The following is a 24,806-nucleotide window of genomic DNA, read 5'->3' as shown; positions in this document are numbered from 1 at the left end:
CCGTCGACAGTGCTATCAAGCGGCACTTGCTCACCAATAAGCTGCTCACTGATGATCAGTTTGTATTCCACCAGGGCCACTCAGCTCCTGACCTCATGACAGTCTTGGTCCAAACATGAACAAAACAGCTGTATTCCAGAGGTGGGGTGAGGTGAGAGAAACTCCCCTTGACTTCAAGGCAACATTTGACTGAAGGTGGCATCAAGGAGCCCTAGCAAAATTGGAGTCAATGGAAGTCAGGGGAAAACTCTCCACTGGTTGGAGTCATATCTAGCACAAAGGATGATGGCTGTGGTTGTTGGAGGCCAATCATCTCAGTCCCAGGATATTGCTGCAGGAGTTCCTCAGGGTAGTGTCCTATGCTCAACCATCTTCAGCTGCTTCATCAATGACCTTCCCTCCATCATAAGGTCAGAAGTGGGGATATTTGCTGATGATTGCACATTCAGTACCATTTGAGACTCCTCAGATAATGAAGCAGTCCATGCCCACATGTAGCAAGACCTGGACAACATTCAGGCTTGGGCTGATAAGTGGCAAGTAACATTCATGTTACAAAAGTGCCAGGCAATGACCATCTATAAGAAGAGAGAATCTAACCATCTCCCCTTGACATTCAACAGCATTACCATCACCAATACCCCACCTTCAACATCCTGTGCATCACCATTGACCAGAAACTTACCTGGACCAGCCATATAAATACTGTGACTACAAGAGCAGGTCAGAGACTGGGAGTTCTGTGGTGAGTAACTCACCTCCTTTCTCCCCAAAGCCTGTTCATCTACAAGGCACAAATCAGGAGTCTGATGAAATACTCTCCACTTGCCTGGATGGGTGCAGTTCCAACAACACTCAGGAAACTCGACTTCAACCAGGACAAAGCAACCTGCTTGATCAGCACCCTACCCACTAGCTTAAAGACCTACTCCCTCTACCACATTGGCAGTAGTGTGTATCATCTACAAGATGCACTGCAGCAATTGGCCAAAACCTCTTCAACAGTACCTCCTAAAGCTGCAATCCCCAGCAGCCAGAAAAAAAAGGACTGTGGGCACATGGGAGCACCACTACCTCCAAGTCCTCCTTCAAGTCTCACACCATCCTGACTTGCAAATATCTACCTCATTCCTTCATCGGTGCTGCATCAAAATCCTAGAACTCTCTCATTAACAGCGTGGGAGCACCTTCACCACGTAGACTGCAGCGGTTCAAGAAGGCAGCTCACCACCACTTTCTCCAGGGCACCTCAGGGTGGGCAATAAATGCTGGCCTTGCCAGCATCCCAAGAATCAATTTTTAAAAGTGATAGATCATTTCTATTGGGCAGTGAGCAAGAGAGTCCAAATTTAAAATAATCACAAAATAATTAAATAGGAGTCTAAGAAACAAATCTTTTTCTTAGAGCATGGTTTGAATGTGGAATTAACTGAAAAGCCACTGCTGAACATAGGAACAGAAGGAGGCCATTCAGCCCCATTAGCCTGTTCTGCCATTCAATGAGATCATGGCTTATCTGCACCTCAACTCCATTTGCTCACCTTTGTTCCTTATTCCTGATTTGCTTACCTAATAAACTCTATCACATCTAGCCTTTTGGGGTTAAATTACGAGGTGAGATTACATAAACTCGGGTTGTATTCCCTGGAATTTAGAAGGTTTAGGGGAGGGGGGCTTGCTTTACGGCTGCACCATGGCCAACGAAGGGGCATCCCAGCGGCAATGACCGTCCCCATGGCTCCAATGTCGCCACTGGAGGGTTCACCCCTCTGATTGCCAGGACCTGCCTGCCTGGCCTGGAACAGTAAAAAAAACTTATCGGGCCTTCAACGGTGCCTCAACGTGGAGACCCCCTCATCCTCTTCCTGCAGCATCAACAGGTGCCAACTCCATCAGTGGCAATGCTGAGGCAGCAGATCTGCAGGCCAGCTGATTGGATGGTGGTCTCTTAATTGGCTGCTGGCGGTAAAGTCCTGTCCAGTGTCCCACCATCCATCTGCGGGGGCTGGGGACCCGCTTTTGGTCCCAACACCAGGACAACCTGAGTTTATGCAAAATCCAGCCCGTTGCCTCTGCTTCTGTTTCCACAGATGCTGCCTGACCTGCTGAGTATTTCTGGCATGATCTGTTTGTTCCCAATGAGCCTCTGTTTGCCTGTTTTGAACAAGCAGCTGGCTAGCAGAATGTTACTGAGGCCCAGATGTTACTTCAATACACCATGATGGAGGACATTCTCTGGTTATGTGAAGGAATATGCTGGGGAACATTTTTTGAAGCTCTTAACTTCTTAGGTCCAATAATTCTGCCTCAGAGCCCCACAATTTCTTCTTTCGCCACTACTGGACCATCAATCCCAGTCCATAACTATCCAATGATTTTGTAAGCCAGACAGATCCTAATGTTGCCTCTATCTCGGGTTGCCAACCCTCCAGGTTTGTCCTGGAGTCCGCAGGAACTGAAGTTCTGCGAGCAAACCCAGGAGAACAATCATGGAGGCATTTAAAAGAACTGATTGTTTTGAAGACTTTCCTTTATTAGGTGTAAAGATATTGATGATGGGAAAACGATGATTTACTGACATTCAAAAATCATCCAATCGACTTTCAAATTGGTGAGGGAAGGTGTTGTGCTGTGAGGATGGACATGTTAGGTGATCAATAGCAGGAGAGTGGGGGTGGGGAACTTGGAGGCAGGAGATCATATGGTGATATTATATCCAGGAATGCATGCAGCAAAAGTTGGCAACCCAACTCCTCTCTCCTCCCCCCACCCCCCGCCGGACCTTTCTCGATACCCTCTCCTCACAGGCCCAATGGTTTTTCTCCCAATAACCTCTGTGGACAAACAGCTCCATTGCCCCACATTACTGCTATAAGAAAAAGTACTGGCAACGTGAGCTGAACACACAAAGCAATTCCAATTTCTGATTGTAACAAGAAAGAATTCTACAAATCCAGCAAAAGTTAGCCAGCAATCAAAAACCCAGAGAAAAAAAATCCAACTGTCACAAATCCCACAACTGAAACTTTAACAACCAGCCTTCTTATAGCCCTGAATGTGACTGGATTTCATTGCCCCATTTACAGGGGCAGTTCCAACACACAGCACGTTCCCGGTGTGTGGAAAATCAGGTAATCAGCGAGCACTCATTTATTTACAATTGACATGTTTGAAATGAAGATCTCCCATAAATTGTGTAGGAATACTTTAGATCGGCCTATCAAGTGTGTGATTTGGGCAGGTATCCGGTAATACAGATTTCACAAGTTTAGGGATCGCCTTAGGTATTGTCTTGGGTACAGTGGTGCTGGTCACTCCCGTAAGTGGTCTGAGTATGTTACGTTCAGGAATGTGCCCGTGTTGCCCAGCATCTAATTATATATTGCAGGGTAGTAACAATACAAGCTCCCTGTGATCTGAACTAGATAATGTGCTCTTCCTCACAAAGCCAGATATGAATCACATCCCTGTCCTCTTCATGTGCTGACTGACTTTTTTCAGAATGATCTTTCTTTCAGAGAGTTCTACCAAGAGTTTTTAGATTTCAGCTCTGGACCCAGAGCTATGTGCCACTGTCTCTTGCTTAAAATCTATCCCTCCACGTGGCCCTTTGTCCCTTTCTGACACCAGCCAGGACAGAGAGGGTTGAGATGCTGATTTGCTCTGTTCAGTGATTTGCTAGTCAGCCTGCCAATCAAGCCAGCCACCACTCCTGCTCCCCCACATTGGAGTATGGATTGAAAGAAGCTACGCTCCAGATGAGAGGGGGCCTTCCTGGCTACTGGTCCAGGGAGGACACAATTGAGCCTCATTGTATGGGTATGAAGCAAACTAGGAGCTGTGACGTTTCATACGCTGCTCATCTGATTTCAATACACATCTTCAATGCTTACATGTTCTGGCTTCCCCTTTTTAAACCCGTGAGAATTCCATTTCTGTCAAAGCATAACACTTAAACACAGCTCAGTGCCAAAACCCTTGTCAAGAAAAGAAAACATCAAAAATCGCAAAACAGGGTAATGGGTCTCCCCAGACTTCCTGACACTCATTTGCCTGTTTCTGCTGGACAGAACATCTGCCTCAATCATATGTTTTCCAATCACTATTATTTTTAGTTCATAACAATTACTATTTCCCCTTAATTGCTGCTTTTCATTGTGTAACATCAAATGGCAAATAGAGTACAATTTCAGCTAATAGGTGTTAACTGTGGCTCAGTGGGTAGCACTCTCGACTCTGCATCAGACGTTCCTGGCTTCAACTCCCACTCCAGAGAATTGAGCATATAATCTAGTCTGACACTCTAGTACAGTTCTGAGGGAGTGCTGCACTGTCAGAGGTGCCTCTTTCAGATGAGATGTTAAGCCAAGGTCCTGTCTGCCCTTTCAGTTGGATGTAAAAGATCCAATGGCACTATTCAAAGAACAGCAAAAGAGTTCTCCTTTGTGGTTTGGACAATATTTACCTCTCAGCCAACATCATTATAAACAGATTATCTGCTCATTATTACATTGCTGTTTGTGGGATCTCACTGTGCTGCTGTGCTTCCTACATTACAACAGTGACTACAATTCAAAAAGCACTTCATTGGTTACAAAGCATTTTGGGATGTGCTGAGGCTATGAAAGACACTAAGAAATGCAAGTACTTTCTTTAATCAAAGGAAGTAGATCCACCTGATCATGTTTTGGGTTATAAATATTTCTGGTACTGTTACGATGTCTCTGTGTTTTGTAAAATTTTTTTGAGGATTCATCTTTGAAAGATTGAAGAAATATTAAACTTTGGGGTTTTCAAAGGGGGTCATGAAAAGGCCTCTTGAATTTGAAAACAATCCCTGGAAATGTTTTTTTAACAGGGGCATTGAGAAGTCTTGTGAGGAAAACAAGCCTTTCCGGGAAACCACCTGACTTCAATTAGCTCAATAAACAACAGAGAACTTTGGGCACCTGGAGAAGATGTTTACAAAGAACTGACAGGTCAAGATTGATGGTGGTCAAAAGGTTGACCTCCTGTTGTCAGTTTTGCTTTTGAATTGTTTTGAGTTGGGGTTGATCTGTATAAAAAGGAATAAAACTTCAAAGGAGAGAGAGAACTTCCAAGGACGGGAGAGAATTTGCAAGGAAGGAGAGGAGACCACAACCCAGCTTAGCTTTCCAGCAACTCCCTAAAAGACCCTGAGAAGTCCACTGCATCAAATCATCTTATCTCCTGTCTTTGAAGAAAAGCCTGCTAAATTAATTCTCAACGTCACCTGAAAAAACTGTTCTAAAAGATCCTAGTGACCCATCTACATGTACTCAGAGGCCAGACTGTATGCTAGCTTTGGAACACAAAATTAACTCATCTGCTGTTTCTTCAAGAATGAGCAAGTATTCAGCCCAAGTGTTTTTTTTGTCTGTAATAGAGCTCAAAAACAAAAATCCCTTTATTTTTCCAGTTAACCGGTGTATGTGTGTGTGTGTCTGAGGGTCCACGGAAAAAAGGGAACTTTTATATTTCAATCTGTGTGTTTACGCTTTGTTTCATTACTGGTCAAGACTTGTTTTATAATAAACTAATAATTTTGATGTTTATTGGAGAAACCTGGTTGGTGTGTTTTACTCTGGGATAAAAATAGCGTCTATGATTAACCTTATCGGTAAGTGGGAAAAATTTAAATATATGTTATGACCTGTGGAGAAGTGGAACTGGAATAAATAGTGCACTCCTCCCACCTCAGTCATAATAGTACATAGATGCAGACAGTTGAATCTAGAAGTTGAGCTGGCAAACTATCAAAGAATACTGCTTCATTAGAATTTGGTGTTTCAGTTCATAACTAATAGAATAGTAACATATTCATTTCAAACATATGTTAAAAAATAAATGGTATTTTGGATGAATAACAGCTTGAAATATATGTGGAATATTCTGGAAGAAAGCAGATATACCGTAATAGTATAAACCAGTGGTTAGAATGTGAGCGACTGATAATAACTGCAGAAGAGATTTTAATCTCTAATGGATGCTCCCATTTGTGCTGGAGAGGTTTTGGAGTTCAAATGCAGTTATGGCTGGTTTCAAATCAATCGGGAACAGTTGTGGGCAACCAACACAGAAGGGATTCAGGGGCCTCAAAGGTGGCCACTGTTCTCTGCTGCAACAGGTCAAGGGGTGTCTTGAGGAGATAGCCAAGAAGCAGACCAGGGGCAGCTGATTGGCAGTCATGTCAGCCGCAATTCTGTGTCATCACATAGAGTTGCACGTGCTACAATGGGCAGCAGCTCTGAAACAAGGTCAGTAAACAGAGTCTTGGGTGGAAGTGCAAAATAGGCAATCAGCAGCCCGTTCTTACTCACCTGCCTGATTTTCTTTTCGATTGCATTGCCGCCCAAGATAAATTTTACCCTCTTTGTCTGCAAGGTCATGCCCAACTGTGCAAAGAAAGCATTTCTGCTGGCGTTTTCCATGTCTGCACACACCAACCCTCCATTTTCTCCCCTCAGCCGGCATATCCGAAGCCAAGCAAATAAAATGGCTGTCTCCTGTGGTGTCCTGTTGATGTACTGACGATCCACTGTAGTATGAAGGTTGAGAGCAGGGGGTCCCCAGCTACTGGTAGTCCATGGCAGATATTTTTTTTTTTTTGTTCATGGGATGTGTCTAGCATTTTTATCCATCCCTAATTGCCCTTGAGAAGGTGGTGATGTGCCACCTTCTTGAACCGCTGCAGTTCATGTAGTGTAGCTACGCCCACAGTGCTGTTAGACAGTTCCAAGATTTTGATCCAGTGACAGTGAAGGAACGGGGATATAGTTCCAAGTCAGGATGGGGAACTTGCAGGTGGTGGTGTTCCCATACATCTGCTGCCCTTGTTCTTCTAGATGGTAGAGGTAACGGGTTTGGAAGGTGCTGTCGAAAGAGTCTTGGCGAATTGTTACAGTGCATCTTTTGGATGATACACACTGCTGCCATTGGGCAGAACTTTGTACCCTCAGCGGGTCTCGCAGCACCGGGCCAAAAAGGCGGGGGAATCCCGCCTTGGCCAGCTGGAACCACCTCAAAGTGATTCTATAGCGCCCGGCCAATTAACAGTCAATTAACTGTGAACTCAGGGCCATTTCTTCCTTTTTTCTGACCAGTAGCAAAAAGGAGGGAGTGAGCAAAAATGCTTTACCATTGGTAGAAAGTACCAAAGGAGCACTCACCATGTTTAGCACGACACTGAGGATTCCTAAATAAAAATAAAAAGTGCTGGAAAATACTCAGCAGATCTGGCAGCATCTGTGGAGAAAGAAGCAAAGTTAACGTTTCAGGTCAGTGACCTTTCATCAGAACTGAGAATTCCTATCCCAGCAATAGTGGCTAAATCAACATCACTGACAAGTCAACACCAAATCCATTTTCACCTGTTAAGCATTTGCGAAGACCATTTGTGATAAATTCAGTGCAGCATTCTGCAGCTGCACAGCCACATCACGGAGTATTTGACTCCAGCTCCGACTTGGCGACTAAGTCTTGGGGATTCAGCCTCCTGGAGCTGCCGGCCAAACACCGGGCTAGCAGCTCAGTAGTATCAGCAGCGCCACAGGGAGCAGTGGCCATGGCTGGTACTGCACCAGGCCTAGGAACCAGGCCCAGTTCTGAGACCTGGACCTCAGGTAAGTGAGGCGGTGTTGGCAGAGCCAGTCTGGAAGGCCCCAGCTATGGGTGGGGGGAAGTGGGGTGAGGGTGGGCGTTGAGTACAGGGGAGGAGGGTACAGAGCGGTGTTTTGTTTGCTAACAGGAGCTATCCGTGGGCCACAGGTTTCCCATGGAGGAGGACACCCTCCAAGACCACAGGGAGGTTGCCTCATTTTACTGGGTGACCTCCCTGCATGGCAGTGGCAGAGGTCACCCCCCCCCCCACACCCCACACCCTCCACCAGCCACTGACTTAATGCTGGCAGCAGGGGGAAAAGGCCCTTAAGTGGCAGTTAATAGGTCACTTAAGGTCCTCAATTGGAACATAGGAACATAGGAGCAGGAGTAGGCCATTCAGCCCCTCAAGCCTGCTCTGCCATTCAATATGATCATGACTGATCATCCACTTCAATGCCTTTTCCCCACACTATCTTCTTTTCCACTTATGTCATTTGTATTGACCTCTAGGCAGGAAGACAGTTATCAGCCTAACCCGCCCCCGACAAAATTGTGTTGCAATTGGGAGGCGACAGGCCCTCCGTAACCTGCCTCCCGTCACAATCCTATGGGGCCCCCCCTCGCCTCTGAACCCATCTCAGCGGGACCCATAACATTCAGCTCACTGTGTGCCAGTGGTGGAAGAAGTGAATGTTTAAGTTGTGGATGAGGTGCTGATCAAGTGGGCCGTTTTTTCCTGGATGGTGTCGAGCTTCCTGAGTGTTGTTGAAGCTGCTATTCATCCAAGCAAGAGTATTTCATCAAGTTCCTGACTTGTGCCTTGTAGATGGTGGACAACCTTTAGGGAGTCAGCAGGTGAGTTACTTGCCACAGAATTCCCAGCCTCTGACCTGCTCTTATATTTATATGGCTGGTCCAGTTACATTTCTGGTCAATAGTACGTCCCCGCCCAGGATGTTGATGATTGAATGTTCCTGTTGATCTTTATATCCAAAGTGGTACATCTCAATCATAATCTCCCTGGTCAAGATGTGGGCTTCCTTCACTCCAGCCATACCTCCTAATGGTCACATCACTCACGCTCAAAACACAAAACACACCTCTGCTCAATAGTCAACTTTCTGCATTTGTTCCTGCTGGTTGTGCAGATTTTTTTTTGCTGTGCTTGTCAATGTGAGGACCGTTATTACCGGCACACTTCATTTCCGAGCGCCTCACACTACCAGATTAAGTATCATTCAGCTAGGTACAGAGTAAAGCTCCCTCTGCTCTGCCCTGCAATGTGCCTCAGCCCCAACCGCAGAAGAGCACTACCCACTGCACAAGCATGGCCTGTCTGACTGATATTACCAAATGTGTTGCACTAAGTGAAGTTTTGGGTTGTATAACCATGCACACTCGGAACTGAACTGAAACTGACAAACTTCAATACATCAGCATTTGAGCCCAGAGGTGAAAGGCCAGTGTGAAATCCACTGAACCACATAGTCACCCCATTATTATTTTTTCTAAATGTTGTGTTGATACTTCCAAATCTTCTGCTTTGTTGAACTCTTCATCGCCAAGTCGGAGCTGGAGTCAAATACTTCTTGATGTAGAAGTGCAGTGCAGAATGCTGCACTGAATTGATCACAAAAAGCCTTCACAAGTGCTTAACAGGTGAAAATGGATTTGGTGTTGACTTGCCGGTGATGTTGATTCAGCCACTATTGCGGGGTAGGAATCCTTAGTGCTGTGCTAACCATGGTGAGTGGTCCCTTGGTACTTTCTACCAATGGTATAGCATTTTTTGCTCACTCCCTCCTTTTTGTTACTAGTTGGAAAAAGAGGAAGAAATGGCTCTGCATTCACAATAGACTGCAGTGGTTACAGATATTACAAATCAAATGGAAATGAATCATTGCTTAATGACAGATTATTATCCTTTAAAATGCTTCAGGTTGTCTATTCCCATGCTTGTAAAATTGCACAATAAATAAATAATAATTAGAGTTACGGGAATGAAAGACTTGCCTTTTTTGACCTCAGGACGTCTGAAAGTGCTGTACCGTCAATGAGGTACTTTGAACAGTAGTCTCTATTGTAATGTAGCAAAACATGGCAGCCAATGTGCCCACAGCAAGATCCCACAAACAGTAATGAAGCAATGATCAGATGACCTGTTTTAGTGATGTTGGTTGAGCACAAATATTGACCAGGCATTGGGGAAAACTCCCTGACTCTTCTTTGAAATTGTGCCATAGGATTTTTTACATCCTCCTGAGAGGGCAAGCAGGGCCTTGGCTTTGTAGATTTGCACTGACGCATCAGCCTAGATTTTGTGCTGCAGTCCTAGAGTGGGACTTGAACCCACAGCTTTCCTGAATCAGAGGTGAGAGTGCTATCTTCTGAGTACAATTGCGCACTATTACAAGGCAAACATTGTTCTTGGAACTTCCCCCCATTATATTCATAGGTTACAGTAACTGCCATGGGGGAACACTTGGGAACATGGACACCGATCTCATGAGAGGGGGCAGCCTACATAGAGGAGAGAGGGTGAAATGACAGTTTATATTGAATTACTTCATGCAGAGGGTGGTGAGTGTATGGAATAGACCAGTTGCAACTGATTGGGGGTCACTTGGACTTTGTGCAATGGTAACCAGTAATTGTGTATCGAAAGCCCATTTTGCATCTCTTGCGATTAATATTTCCATTGAAGTCAGTGTAAATAAAAATGGGGGAAGATGTAAAGCAGGCTGTCTATTTGCTATCACCATTTTATACCATTGCACAAGACTCACTACCATAGTATTAAGGGACGGTTGATTAAGTAACAGGAGAAAAATGTGTGATGGGATGGGATGATATTTCCTGTACATTCGGATTGCCTTATCCTGTGGAATTAGTGTCCATGTTTCTCAGTCCAATGGGCAGTTCATGTAACTCTATGAATGTAACAAGGGAAACGTTGCAAGGAACTTTCACATCGCTCTCAGTGGCCTTTTCCAATTCTTTGCATTCCTATGTTCCTGTGTCTTGGAGAGGCATTGGAAGAAAATGGGAAATAAGCCTTATTTTATACAAGCAAAACTTCCAGGCAATAAAAGTTCTGTTAACTGTAATCCCATAACAGTGCAAAACATATATCATTTACAAGATTACAGTGTGGGAATTACAACTCTAAATCTTTATTTAATGTCAAGCTTTATGAAGGTGGGACTGAATCAGCCTTTAGTTTTGCACGCTCCTGAAATGCCCTCTCATTAAACAGCCAATCAATCATCCTACAAATAGCACTTCAGAGATGAAACCATCTTTTTTTCGAGTTCTCCAAAGCATTTTGAAATCATTAAGTGCTCGTGAACTTCAACCTCTTGCTACATTTTGAGGTACAAACTGCTTTTTAATTCATCTGAGTTTTTACAATTAAAGGAAATAACTGCACAATTTCCTATAATTCATGTATGGCATGAGAAATAATGTTCTTTAAATGTTTCTCTGAAGGCTTACCATCGCATTCAATTTCGAATTTAGTTACGTACTTCCCTTAGGAATGACATACCTTCTTTCAGACTCGTCAGTGTCAATCTTGATTAGTACCTCAGTGAGGATTTTATTACTGTCAGCAATTGCCAGGCCACTTGTCAGGTTACAGCTGCTCCAAGTCTACCTGCAAGCATTTAGCCTGTCATTTGTTGATTGGTAAGTTTGTCACTTGCAAATGATCTATACAGTACCTTAACGTCACAACACAGTGGCAGCTCTCCTTTGAGAGGCATTGAGATTTAGGGATAGTCAGCAATCATGGTAAACAGTGGGATTCCACAACTGACCAGAGCTACTTCCTCCCACACATATCTTTGTTAGACTGCTGGTTCTCCCATTAAGCTCTGATGCAACTCCAGCACTATCCTCAGGCATACTTAGCATAAAAGAAGGTTAGGATGCAAATCACTGACCAAAAGACTGATACTAATTTTTGTGGCACTGACCCAAACAAAAAATCTTATTATACAGTAATTTTCCACTAATTACATTCACAATGAAGATCTATTTTAATATTACAGCAATTACAAAGTATAGTAATTTAAGTCTAATAAAGCAAACTGGGAATTGAATGAGTTTTAACAATAATGTAATAAGTTTTACCACTGAAATAAACAAGTGATCAAATGGAGAGGCATCTACTGACAAAGTGCTTGTGTTGAGGTCAGACTCATGGTAGGTCCCTTTTATAGAATCAGAGAATGATACAGTGCAGAAGGAAGCCATTTGGCCCATCATGCCTATTCCGTCTCTTTGAGAAAGCTATCCAGTTAGTCCCACTTCCCTGCTCTTTCTGCAGAATCCTGCAAATTTTCCCTTTTTAATATTCATCCAATTCTGTTTTGAATTTGCTTCCACCACCAGGGCAGTGCATTCCAGATCACAACTCGTCCTGTGAATGAAATTCTCATCAACCTGCCCTTTTATTTTGCCAATTACCTTAAATCTGTGTCGTCCTGCCAGTGAAAACAGTTTCTCCCCAAATACTCTGTCAAAATCCCTTAACATTTTGAGCACCTCCATTTAATCTCCTCTTAACCTTCTCTGCTGTAAGGAGTTTTTTCTTCTTCTGTGTGTTACCTGAATACAGGCTGTGTAAAGTAAAGTGACTGTTGGCAATAGTTTCATCTCATTCACACCACAAAACAAAATGACAACACAAAGCCTCAGCAGCAAGCCATTATCACTCAGGCTGGGGAGAGGGGAACCTCCTGCAGAAACTGTCCCTCATCTGTTTTCCACCTAGCTGAACCTTCCAAATGATGATTAATCACCGAATAAAATCCAGGGCCCTGACAGGGAGATAATAGGGAGCAGAAAGCAAGGAATTGGGAGAAACAGGCGGGTGCTTGCAGACCAGTATGGGTGGGTGGGGGCCCAAAGAAGATGGATGGCCCGATAAATGCCTAATGCTTAAGAGACTTTTCTTTTACAAGTGAAAACTAAAGCTTCTGACAAATCTAAGCACTTAACACTACACGTGTCGATCTAACACACTTCCTTGAGCTGAATGAGAAAAATTCGGCAGAACTGATTTCTGAAATGTAAAACTGATGTTTTAAACTGGTATTTGTATCCTAGCTTTTTTTTTATTGTTCCCCTAATCTGACACTGTTTTAAGGCACTGTTCATAACTGAGTATTAACCAGTGTACTGGATTGAGAGTAAACTGTCTGAGAATTTCACATGACGCCCGCAATCCATTATCTAGCAATGAAATCTACAGGGTTTACTGATTATAACACCAAGTTAGCCCACCTTTGTCCAAACTAATTTGAAAGGAAATGAATCAAGGGATTTTAGGATTCAAAAATCAGATTTTCCACACTAAGGAATCCAGTCATCTCTGCTTAATAATGTGCAAGATGAGCTGTTATTAAAAATTCACAGTTGATCAAATACTTCACACCCAGCAATAGCAGTAACATAGTGTTAGAAATTTGATAAGGTATGGCGCACATGGAATTCCAACTGTTTTGTTATAATACGGTTTGCTGAGTTCTACCCTAGTGCAGGTCTTAACTGAAGACTCAATTTGAGATTATGAGCCACTTATTGGGAAGAGGTGATTTTCCCATTACCGTCCTCATGGTTTTTATCTTCAGAGTACCTTCTCCTAAGTGGGCTGTAACCAAGGCTAATGTGCCACCCATGGGGTGGGTGGGGGAGTGAGTACACCCATCAGGTGCAAGGGACCCATTGGATGTCAACCTAGTATGCAGAGCTGTACTTTGGTCTCCACTTGCCAGAGCTGTCTGGAGCAGGTCTCTAACCCTTCACCTTCTGACTCAGAGGCAAGAATGCTGCCACTGAGCCAAAGGCTCACTCATTATAATACAATACTGCAGTAAAATTTGCTGAGCAAACCATGGCGGGTTTTAAAAGGACTGGATGAATTTCTATTCAGAAAAATGGTACACGGCTATTACTTCTTGAATCCCGGTACAGAAAAGGACAGGAGGTTTGGAAGGGTAGACTAGACAGACCATTGGACTTCTCCTGCCTAAAACACAATTATATGTTACAAATATCTCAGTTGCAAGCAAAGAGATTGTCTTTATCTGAAAGAAACTCCATATCTGCAAATTCCTGTCAAGCAAATGACATTGAGAGACTGTCCAGATCTTCATTGGGGAAACACCATTCTGGGCATTGCAATTTAGAATGTGAAATGCCAAGCTCCTCACTTTTCCCAGATAGTTAGGCAGTCACAGTACAGTAGCAAATATCATAGTTCTGCACCTGAAGATAGGAAATGAGCCACTTGACCAAAGTCTCCTCTAGTTTTTTATGCTGTGTGTGGCCTGGTCATTTCAATACAACGTACCTTTAAATTTTTAGTGTGGTCACACAGGAACAGCACTTTAAAGAGGCCAGCTTGTGAGCAGCCTGCACTGTACCTTCTGGGTTGCACACACACAGCTTAGAGGGACTATTTGCATTTAAGAAACAAATATTTCACCAACTGCGAGAGATGACCAAGGACAAAAAAGAAAAAGTGCATAAGAGATCCCATGGCACAATTCAAAGAAAAACAGGGGAGTTCTTCTGGGAGTCCTGGCCAATATTTATCCCTGAACCAACACCTAAAAATAAACAGATTACCTGCTGATTATCATATTGCTGTTTGTGGGAGCTTGCTGTACACAAATTGTCTGCTGAAATTCCTACATTGCAACAGTGACTACACTTCAAAAGTACTTTATTGGCTGTAAAGTGCTTTCAGACTTCCTGAGGTCATGGTAAGTCCATTTTTAAATTTTCTTCCTCCTTTCTTTTCGTCACGTGAGTTGAGGAATCAGTGCTAGCCAGGGCAACAACATTTCAGGGAAAGAATGGAACATTTAACTGTAATGGCACGTTTCGCTGAGGCAGTGGGCAAACAGATTATGAAAGATATTCCGGCAAGGCGGGCAGCACATTTCAGTTCTGCCAAAGCTCTGTTCCCCACCCCACCACCCTACCCTCGTCCATGTAGAATGATGCAATCCTGAGTAAAAATTATCAGCTGACTCAGAACAGTATGGACCAGCAGGAATATTGAAACAGGAGGAGGCCATTCAGCCCTTTGTGCCTACTGCACCATTCAATCTGATGATCATGGCTGATCTCTACCTCAACTCCATTTAACCTTAGCTCCATATCCCTTGATATCTTTACCTAACAAAAATTTACCAATCTCACTATTAAAAGCTCCTATTGTAACCCATTCAAAACCCATTCACTTACACAGAGGTAAAATCAGGCCCAATGTGATCACCCTATAGATTATCACAGCTGTATTTTCCCATTTCCCCCGCTCCACCAGCTGCCATTCACTTTATGTTCTAATGGATAAACAGTTAATCTGTAATCGCAGATTTGACTAGAGCTGCTTTAATGGACACAACCTATAGACTGCACTCTAACTGATTGCTTATTGGGTCGGTATTATAAGATTCATCATGTTCCAACTGGAGTAGCTGGAATAGCAAGAAACAGAGACTGTATACGAGAAGCTAGAGAACAGCTCAGTGGAACCGAATGAGCCATCACCAGCAACACAGTTGCCAAGTTCCAAGAGCCCTTCACCAGACTTTAAAGAAACGTCCCCTTGAATAACATAACCTTCCCTCTTTCCATTGCTCCCACACTGCTCCGACCACCTTCCCCATTCCCTGCAATAAAACAGCGTCATAGACATAACCCGAGTGAGTCTTCTGACATCCCAGCAAGACCATTCCTTTTACCAGCATCCTGGCTTCCATCAGTCGCGGAAATTGAAGTTGGTCCAAAGTTTGCATCTTCAGAGCCAAAATGGTTTCTTATTTATAAATGTAAGTCCCCAAGGCTCTGCTCCCTTAATGCTTTCCCTTTCTATCATTGGCTGTACCTAATTTGGTGCATTTTCTTAGTGCAGCCGCCATGACAAGAGACCAAGAGCGTTTTGTTAGCTGACTGTCGGTGAGAGGTTCCTGGGATCAAGATGCCTCTCAAACTCTCAAGGCATTGGCACACCATGCCTAGCTTCAGGCTGCTGTACTCCTGTGACTGTGGGAGCAACATGGCCTGGTCTGCTTTCAGTGTTCTGTGCAGTCATTGGAAGGGGGAGTTGAACTATGTATAGAACCTTGGTTAGACCACACTTGGATTACAGTACATTGTTCTAGTGTCCATATTACAAAAAGAATACAAAGTCATTGGAAAAGGTGCAAAAGAGATTTGTGAGGATGATATTAGAACTGAAAGTATATACTTGTCAGAAAAGGTTGAACATGCTGGGGTTCTTTTCTCTAAAAAAGCAAAGGTTGAGGAGTGACCTGATAGAGGTCTTGAAGATTATGAAGGTTTGATAGGGTAGATGGAGAGAAGTTTCCATTTGTTAGGGAGTCTAAAACTAGGGGCCATAAATATAAGATAGTAATGAATAAATCCAATAGGGAATTCAGGAGAAAGTTCTTTACCCTGATGTTACCCTGACAGAATGTGCTATTTCCTGCCATCTTGTGAATCCCATCAATTGCCCTGCATTTTATATACTCCATAAAACATTAATCCTTAGTCCAAGTGATAGAGCATAATTATTTTATCATGTCACATCCACAAGGTCCCACCATAAAGCTATAGGTGGCTGATAAATATACAGTGAACAGATTCAGAGTCTCCCAGAGCCCTAGCAAGCAACCCAATGCAATCCAGGATATGCCGCTTTATTTATTTTTTACTACTTCCTGTGAAAGTATTTTAAATGTGTGGCAGTTTCAGTCGAAGAATGGATTTTTGCAGAATAGATGTCAATGCCCTTCTAAAACAACTGCACCAGAATTTCTGCTTACCTTGCTTCATTTGTGTTGGGATAATTGGGTAAATGTGTAAACTTTTATCAGTTAATAGTCAACCAGGCTGACACATTCATCATTTTGTCAACTTAGGCATTCTAGCCCTTTTCATCCAGTCATGTACTTTCTCTTGTAGCCTGTCCTTGTGCAATTAGTTCCTTAGATGCTCCATCTTCATCCATGATGTATCACTGCTGTGGGGAGGTGATCTCAGTCACTGTCACTGACCATGACGAAGTAGCCCTTGATTGTGTAGCACAAGACGTCCTGTGGACCAAGTCCAGACAACTTTGACTAATAAACAATTCCGTATGACCATTTTAACCCTTACTCTGCTAAATAAACAGGAACTCCCTATGGATAGCATGACATCTGTTTTGGCTGGTGTTTCAAGACTTGAGTGAGTGGGAAAGTTTCTTATTAATTGGCAAACACTAAATGACCAGACAATAGGTAAACAGTGGACTTACATAGAATTAAAAATAATGATTTCTTAAAGGGGCCATTGCTGAATAATTGCCACAGGGTTTCAAGATTAACTGAAAATCATTAACTTACAGTAAATAATCCTCACAATATAGTTGAGTTAAACTGACTTTCTTCAAAGCAGCTATAAGCTGCGGCTTAAATCTTCCAATTGCACGTGGGATGAAGAGCTATTCTGTCTGCTGCCAGCACATGCTCAGAAAAATTACCCCATATTTTCTTCCTCTTGCTAATTTCCTTTGAAAAGCAAATGTGCTAAAACAGCTGTCCTGCACCTGTTGACAGTTCAAATGAATGACTGATCCCTGCTTAGTGCTGCCCTGAGAATTGCTTCTATAGCAAAATGGACTCAGGAAAAGGGAGAAAATAATTTAAAAAGCACAGCTTTTATTGCCAATGATGGGGAATTAATGCTAGATTGCATGGAGTGAGGAGGGGTGAGTATTGGCGTTAGTCAGCTGAGTGGAGTGCAACCTGGGTCAGTGGTCATTGCTGGGTAACTCTCAGTATACATGGCATAGGAGGGGCCTTATTCACAGAGCAGCATATCCAGGTAGCAGATCTACTGCCACAGGCTGCACTACAGCATTTCGCTGAGGCTTCTTCAACACAACCTTTCAAACCCGCGGCCCTAAGCGCCGAGCAGGACAAGGGCAGAAGGTGCATGGGAATACCACCACTTCCCAGTTCCCCTCCAACTCACATCCTGACTTGGACCTATATTGGCATTTCTTCATTGCACTGGGTCAAAATCCTGGAGCTTCCTACCAAACAGCACTGTGGGAGCAGCTTCACCACACAGCTTGCAGCGGTTCAAGGTTAACTGAGCGTGAGGAGTGGGCAGTGCGTGGTGAGATTCAATGGCGTGGCTGTAGCTATTCCTAGTCATGAGATCAGCTGCTCTATCAGACCAGCACTGTCCACATTGGCACGTGAAACGTGAATGGCACACGCTTCTGGAAAACTGGCAATTGAGAGCTAGTTAAAGTGATTAAACATCCAATTGAACTGTCTTTTACAGGCCCGATCAAACTTTACAGAGAATGCTTGGGAGCCACCAGGCATCGGAGCCCCAGCAGGTATTTAAGGGTGGCAACAGGGCAGCAGCTGAGGGCGTTGCTGCATTCAGCAGCCTAGGGGCAGGGGGTTCTCCTTCTTAGGAAAGTTGGTGCAGCACAAGCAGAGAGATTTGCGTCAGGGAGGGGGAGTTCACGTGCCAGGATTTGGGTTCGAGCCTCCATCGTGCCATCTAGCTGCTGGCATGTGGGTCCATTGAAAGAGGGTTGAGGGGGTGGTGGGGTGAGGTGTGTTGAGGAAGCAATTAGCAGAGTGTCTGTTCGACAGGCCTGAGGCAGGTGGATAAGGAGGCCTGAAGCAGTGTTTCAGTGCTGGTGGTCCTTTAAAGAGGGTGCCAGCACGTCCAACCGTGTCAGCTGACAAGGCAGCCTCTGCCCCGCCTCCAGCCAGAGAATAGTCAGCCCCCCCACCCGACGGACGTTAATTGGCCAGCCGGAAGGAGATCCTGGCTAGATCAGGGAATCAAATGGATGATTCTTTGGAATTATGTGCTACATGCTGCAACCATGGCTGATGACACCTGTGCGCCATCCCAATATCCCAACAGAGTAGAGATAGAATGAGGGATAGCAGCAAACCAAGGACCTCATTGGGCAGATATTTATGATACGAGGGCACGACCTGAGGTTTTTTGGACGTTCTGGGTATCAGAGGCTTACAACGTACAGTTTATTCTAAATGGGTGTTTCATTTTAAAACTCATGGGTTTATAGCTGTCAGGCTTTACTCATTAAAGTGCTGTGTAATTCACCAACACATGGGGCTGAACTTTCATTCCGGGATCGGGAACCCACTGCCTGGATAATTTCCAGGTCCTGACCCTGAGCTGTGTCAGCAATACTGAAGCAACGCTTTCTCTATATGCGAAGGGCCTAGTGTGGCGCCCCATTAGCAGTTCCGACTGGCATGGAGGGGGCACTTGGAAACGAGGGCCCTTTGCAAAGGCTAGTGGCAGCCATGGCTGGGCTTACCGTTCACAGAAAGAATGAATCCTCAAGGGACTGAAATGGCGCTGTCACGGGCGGCCCCACACTTCTCTGATGCCTCTGTTGAGGCCTTAACCGAGGCACTGAGACAGATGACATATTTTATTCCCAGCATCTGGGAAAAGGAACTCTCCTAGGGGCACAAAGAGGTCCTGGATGGAGGTGGTGACGGGCGTTCAGCAGCAACGGACTGACCTGAAGGACGTGGGTCCAGTGTCGGAAGAGCTTCAATGACCTGATAAGGTCTGGAAAGGTGAGAGGCAAATGGCACCCGGGTGACAGGTCACCAACACTGTATACACCGGTCTGTACACGAGCTGACCTCACAGAATGTCCATAGTTCTCCTTAACATTGTCAGATCATGTGTCCGGCCGCATCACAGAGACGGTAGCCACTCTCACATATGGGCGCTATTCAGAAGGCGGCATCACTGAGAGGCACAGCAGTTCATGTGTTTGTCATGCTGGAAGAGATGAAGGAGGGCAGCCTACTCCTGAATCATTCTCCCCTCATCCTGCAGGAAAAGAGAGCCCACAACGCACGGGAAATGACTTGAATGGGCGCTGGTGTAGCCGACCTCTGACCCCAATGGAGGAGGTGACACTGGAGATTGCCAGAATGCCAACTCGTCAGTCCGTGAGGGTGACGAGATGGGTGGCCATGACAGTAGGGTCATTTGATAGCTCTATCCTGAGGTAAAGGGCATGGAGGAGACTTCTGCCTAATGCATGCTGTGGATCTTCGACCTCTGTCATCTAAGGGGTTGTGCTGGAGCACATGTTGAGTAGGCCAAATTCTCATTCCCACTTTCTTGTGTTTTGCACAGGGCCAGTTGCAGATGGGGTGGAGAGTGCACAAGCACAATCAGTGCTGCCCTCCTCAGCGGGGGAGACTCAATGGAGCCAACATCGTCACATCATACCTCAGCACCTTCAACAGCCCAGACACACTCACACTGGGCCCCACAGTAGTGTCGAATGGGGAGCAATGGTTGAACCTCACATCACATATGAATAGGAGGAGAACGAGACAGAGTCAGCTGTGGGGAGTCCCCCTCATAGAACGGAGGACAGATACGGCAATGCTCTGCTGGGCGAAGATGCTGGGCCTCGGGTGTCACAAACACAGCAATGCTCTGCTTGGCGAAGATGCTGGGCCTTGGGTGTCACAAACAAGGAGGGTCTTCCTCGAGAACCAAAGGCAGATATGTTCCTGTTTGTTGGAGTTCCCTGAGGAGCCATGAGCAGGCAATGGAGGAGTCCATGCAGTGCATGTGCTTTGTCATGACTCAGGGATTTGATCGCATGAATTCCTCCATTGAGAGATTGAGCAACCTCTTGAAGAACCAAATGCAGCACCACTCTGAGTGGGTGCAGGAGCAGCGAGCTGATATGCACAGAAAGAGTGAGGCTCTCTGCAACATAGACTGCTCAGCATCGCTGATGCTGCAGAGGTGCTCAGAATGGATGCCAGCTGTGTCCCAGTCAACGGCCTTATTCAGCATCCAAGGGTGCCAGGAAAGGGCAGAGGCAGTCAAAGCAGCAGATGAAAGGGCCACCCCTCATGGGGCACCAGTGTCACTCTTCAGCCCCTTGCCCTCTCTGACTCAGGAACCATCTGTGTGGCAAGGTTCTGTGACAGAGGCTGCCCCTGCAATGACACAGGTGTGGCAGCCTGTGGAGGACCCCGCACAGGCACCTTCAAGACAAGATGGAAGGCACGAGCATCTCAGCCAGAGGCAGACAGTAGAGAGCAGGCTGCTTCAACCTCATCCTCTGCCACAGGGGAGCACCCTGTAGAAGTGGAAGGGAACAAAAGGCACCAAGCTGTTTGTTTCACTTGCTGGGTCACCTGGATGCTGTATTCTCAATTTGTTTGCTGATTTGTGTTATTTGTAATAATGATTGCTTATGTTCTCAATCAGATTTGTGTGTTATTAATGCTTCATGTCAAAATGTGGTTGGAGTTTGGGGGATGGACAGGGGGGTCCTGGGTTTGCTCTGTGATGTTGGAGAATGTTGCAGTGGAGGCCCTATTCTTTATGGTCATGGATGGCAATGGGACTCCTCAGATATGGGTGATTTTGGGATGATTGCTTTCTGTGATGGAAGGTGAGTTATGGGGTCACCTGTCACATGGGTTCAGAGACACTCAGCTGAAATGTTGCTGAATCAGTGTGGCCTTTGTGGCCGCGCCAGCCTGCAGATTGCCACGTCCCCTGGGACATTTTCGGTGGTCTTCCTCCAAAGCCTGGGCACTGGCCACCTCTGGAATGCCCTGTTTGTCCTTTTCTTCTTCCTTTTCTTCCTCCTCCCAGTCCTCCTCTGAGGTACGGTGATGTTCCAGGTCCTCCTCCTCCAGCTCCAGGCCTCTTTGTATTGTCATGTTGTGCAGGGAACAGCAGACGACCACAACATGGAGACTCTGACTGGCTTGTATGGGAGGGCACCACATGAGCAGTCAGGGCAATGGAAGCGCATCTTCGAGGCCAATGATCTGTTCAATGCAGGTCCGTATTAGGAGATGACTCTGGTCTTAGCACCTCTCTCCGTCTGTGTCTGGGTAGCGGAGTGGCATCAGAAGCCATCTCTTTAGCCACATTTCCCAGGAGCTACCCACAGAATCTGGATGTGGGTCCAAAGAACACCTGGGACTCTCGCAGGATAAAGGAGTCATGACAGCTGCTTGGGAACCGGGTATGGATCTACAAGAATCCCTTCCTGTGGTCAAAGGCCAGCTGGACATTCAGTGAGTGGTAGCCCTTTCTGTTCAGGAATCTGACTGGCAGGTCTGTTTCTGCCTGATGCCTATGTTGGTGCAATCAATGACCCCCTGGACCTGAGTGAATCCAGCAAACCCAATGCCCTCTGTACCTGCGCTGACCCATCTGTGTCAAAGTGGATGTAGTCCCCCATCCTCCGGAAGATGGCATCCGTGACCTGCCTGATGGCACAATGAGCTGCCGACTGCGAGATGCCACTTGGGTCCACAGCAGATCCCTGGAACGATACAGATGTATAAAAATTCAGTGCCTCTGTGACCCTGACGGCTGCAGGTAAGGGACTGCCATGGGGGCTGCGAGGTCTCAGGTCATTGTAAATCAGAGCACAAATGTCCGAGACTATCTACCTGGATTGGTGCAGCCTCCTACACCAGCATTGGCACTCTGTCATTTGCAGGTAGCTGACTCTTAGGCGGAACACAAGATGTCTTGGGTAACCCCTACTTCCGCTTGCAGCCCCCTGCTGTGTTCCTTTGGCTTCCTCCTGACCAGGAGGTTGCATCTGCTGAAGCACATCCTGGCTGCTCTGTCCAATGTCAGAGTAGCCCGTTCCCATGTCAGCTCCCTCAACTGGCACTCATTTGTTCACCAGGCCTTCTCCTGCCAACCCCAGCTGCCCAGTAATGCCAGCAGCCTCTCGTCCCTCTCCGGATTCCTACCGCTCATCACACAAAAGCCTCTCAGCTCCAGCAATGGCTAATCTGGGGCACTGTTATAGCAGCTGAGCATGGCTCCGCACCACTTAAATATGTTGAAGTCCATCCAATAGCCCTCATGTCTCTCCAGTGTTCACGACAGCTGCACCTTGTTGTGTCCCATGCCTGCCGATTGAAAATTTAAAACTGCTCCTCTGAATCCTGTCAATGAGCTCATCAACGAGCTGAACAACCATTTAATTGGAGGTGTGCAAGTTTCTGGCTCCCTCTCTCCTGACGTCCCTTTGAGTTGCGGAGATGTCAGGAATCAAAGATGCCTTCTGGCAATGAGATCTTCAATCTGTACCTGCACCCATGCTTGCCCCCAAAGCAAATTCAAAATGCAGCCCATGGAATCTGAGAAGCAGTGGAATGCTGGTTTCATCACCATGTCATTTATCTGCTGAATGCACTGTAGTGGATTATAATCCTAGCCCATTTTGGGGGCTATCCTGGATCAAGCATATGCCTCAGGTGATCACTCTTAACTTAAGGTTGAGAAAGACAGATCCCAAAGACACTTGAATGGGTCTGAAGGACTGTTCTAACTCTCCTTAAAGGAAAGGAACCATCTGAGAATATCACCAGCCTCCAGATAGCCTTTTTAACAAGTTTCAAACAGATTATAATAACCCAGACATTGTGAGGGTCTGGGAGTCTCTCCTCAGTAATTTACCTCCCCACCAAAGGGTTTCCAGAGACAGATACATGAGTTAGCAATACAGAAGACCATATGAGAGTGTATAAATTCTAATTTATATAAAAGTTTATTAAAGAACCAAACGTGCAATTCACAGTTGGTGAGACAGTCAATTGCAACATTAATAGTTCTAGGAAAAGATAGAAAGTACAATCTTGTTTCTAGTAAAGAACACTATTTTAAATCTATATCTTTTTTTTTTCTTTTTGGGCCTCCTTATCTCGAGAGACAATGGATACGCGCCTGGAGGTGGTCAGTGGTTTGTGAAGCAGCGCCTGGAGTGGCTATAAAGGCCAATTCTGGAGTGACAGGCTCTTCCACAGGTGCTGCAGAGAAATTTGTTTGTCGGGGCTGTTGCACAGTTGGCTCTCCCCTTGCGCCTCTGTCTTTTTTCCTGCCAACTACTAAGTCTCTTCGACTCGCCACAATTTAGCCCTGTCTTTATGGCTGCCCGCCAGCTCTGGCGAATGCTGGCAACTGACTCCCACGACTTGTGATCAATGTCACACGATTTCATGTCGCGTTTGCAGACGTCTTTATAGCGGAGACATGGACGGCCGGTGGGTCTGATACCAGTGGCGAGCTCGCTGTACAATGTGTCTTTGGGGATCCTGCCATCTTCCATGCGGCTCACATGGCCAAGCCATCTCAAGCGCCGCTGACTCAGTAGTGTGTATAAGCTGGGGGTGTTGGCCGCTTCAAGGACTTCTGTGTTGGAGATATAGTCCTGCCACCTGATGCCAAGTATTCTCCGAAGGCAGCGAAGATGGAATGAATTGAGACGTCGCTCTTAGCTGGCATACGTTGCCCAGGCCTCGCTGCCGTAGAGCAAGGTACTGAGGACACAGGCCTGATACACTCGGACTTTTGTGTTCCGTGTCAGTGCGCCATTTTCCCACACTCTCTTGGCCAGTCTGGACATAGCAGTGGAAGCCTTACCCATGCGCTTGTTGATTTCTGCATCTAGAGACAGGTTACTGGTGATAGTTGAGCCTAGGTAGGTGAACAATCTATATATTGTTACAATAAAATATTTATGAAAACTATCCATTAATTATGAAAGTAACATTGACGTTAAATCCCTGAGTAGAAGAGTTAGCGAGATAATTCTGTCCCAGTTAAGGAGAGAATTATTATCTCCCTCCAATAGTCGTCCTTGACCGTGAGAAATGTTGGAGCATGACTAACAAATTTAATAATCCAATGTGTGTTTCCAATATTTATACTGTTTCCAAGTTGCATAACTAATTTCTTATGTCTGGGCCTTCTGCAAGTAAGGTTGCTTCCACCCTTTTTGATTTCTAACAAAGATAAGTCGTGAGCCTTGTGACAGTCAATGTTTTCATTAGTCATCTAACTGTTTCAAGATTATAATTGAGTTTTTAGGTTTGGCCAGTTTTTGCCAAAAATTCAGTTTACTGTGCTTTAGGGCTGACCACATAAAACCATCTTATCAACTCTTATACTGTGGTTGCTTTCGTGACCGTTTGCAAAACTATGTTACCCATGTTTTACCATGTGTTGAGGTTTGTGACTTTGGGAGCGAATCCTCCTTTTCAGAAGCAGCCTTTACGGTTCTAAGATGAGGGTAAGCTTTTTAACACAGA

This window comes from Heterodontus francisci, chromosome 20 (genome assembly GCF_036365525.1).
Source record: "Heterodontus francisci isolate sHetFra1 chromosome 20, sHetFra1.hap1, whole genome shotgun sequence".
Lineage (NCBI taxonomy): Eukaryota > Metazoa > Chordata > Chondrichthyes > Heterodontiformes > Heterodontidae > Heterodontus > Heterodontus francisci.
Note: the sequence above shows the minus strand (reverse complement) of the source record.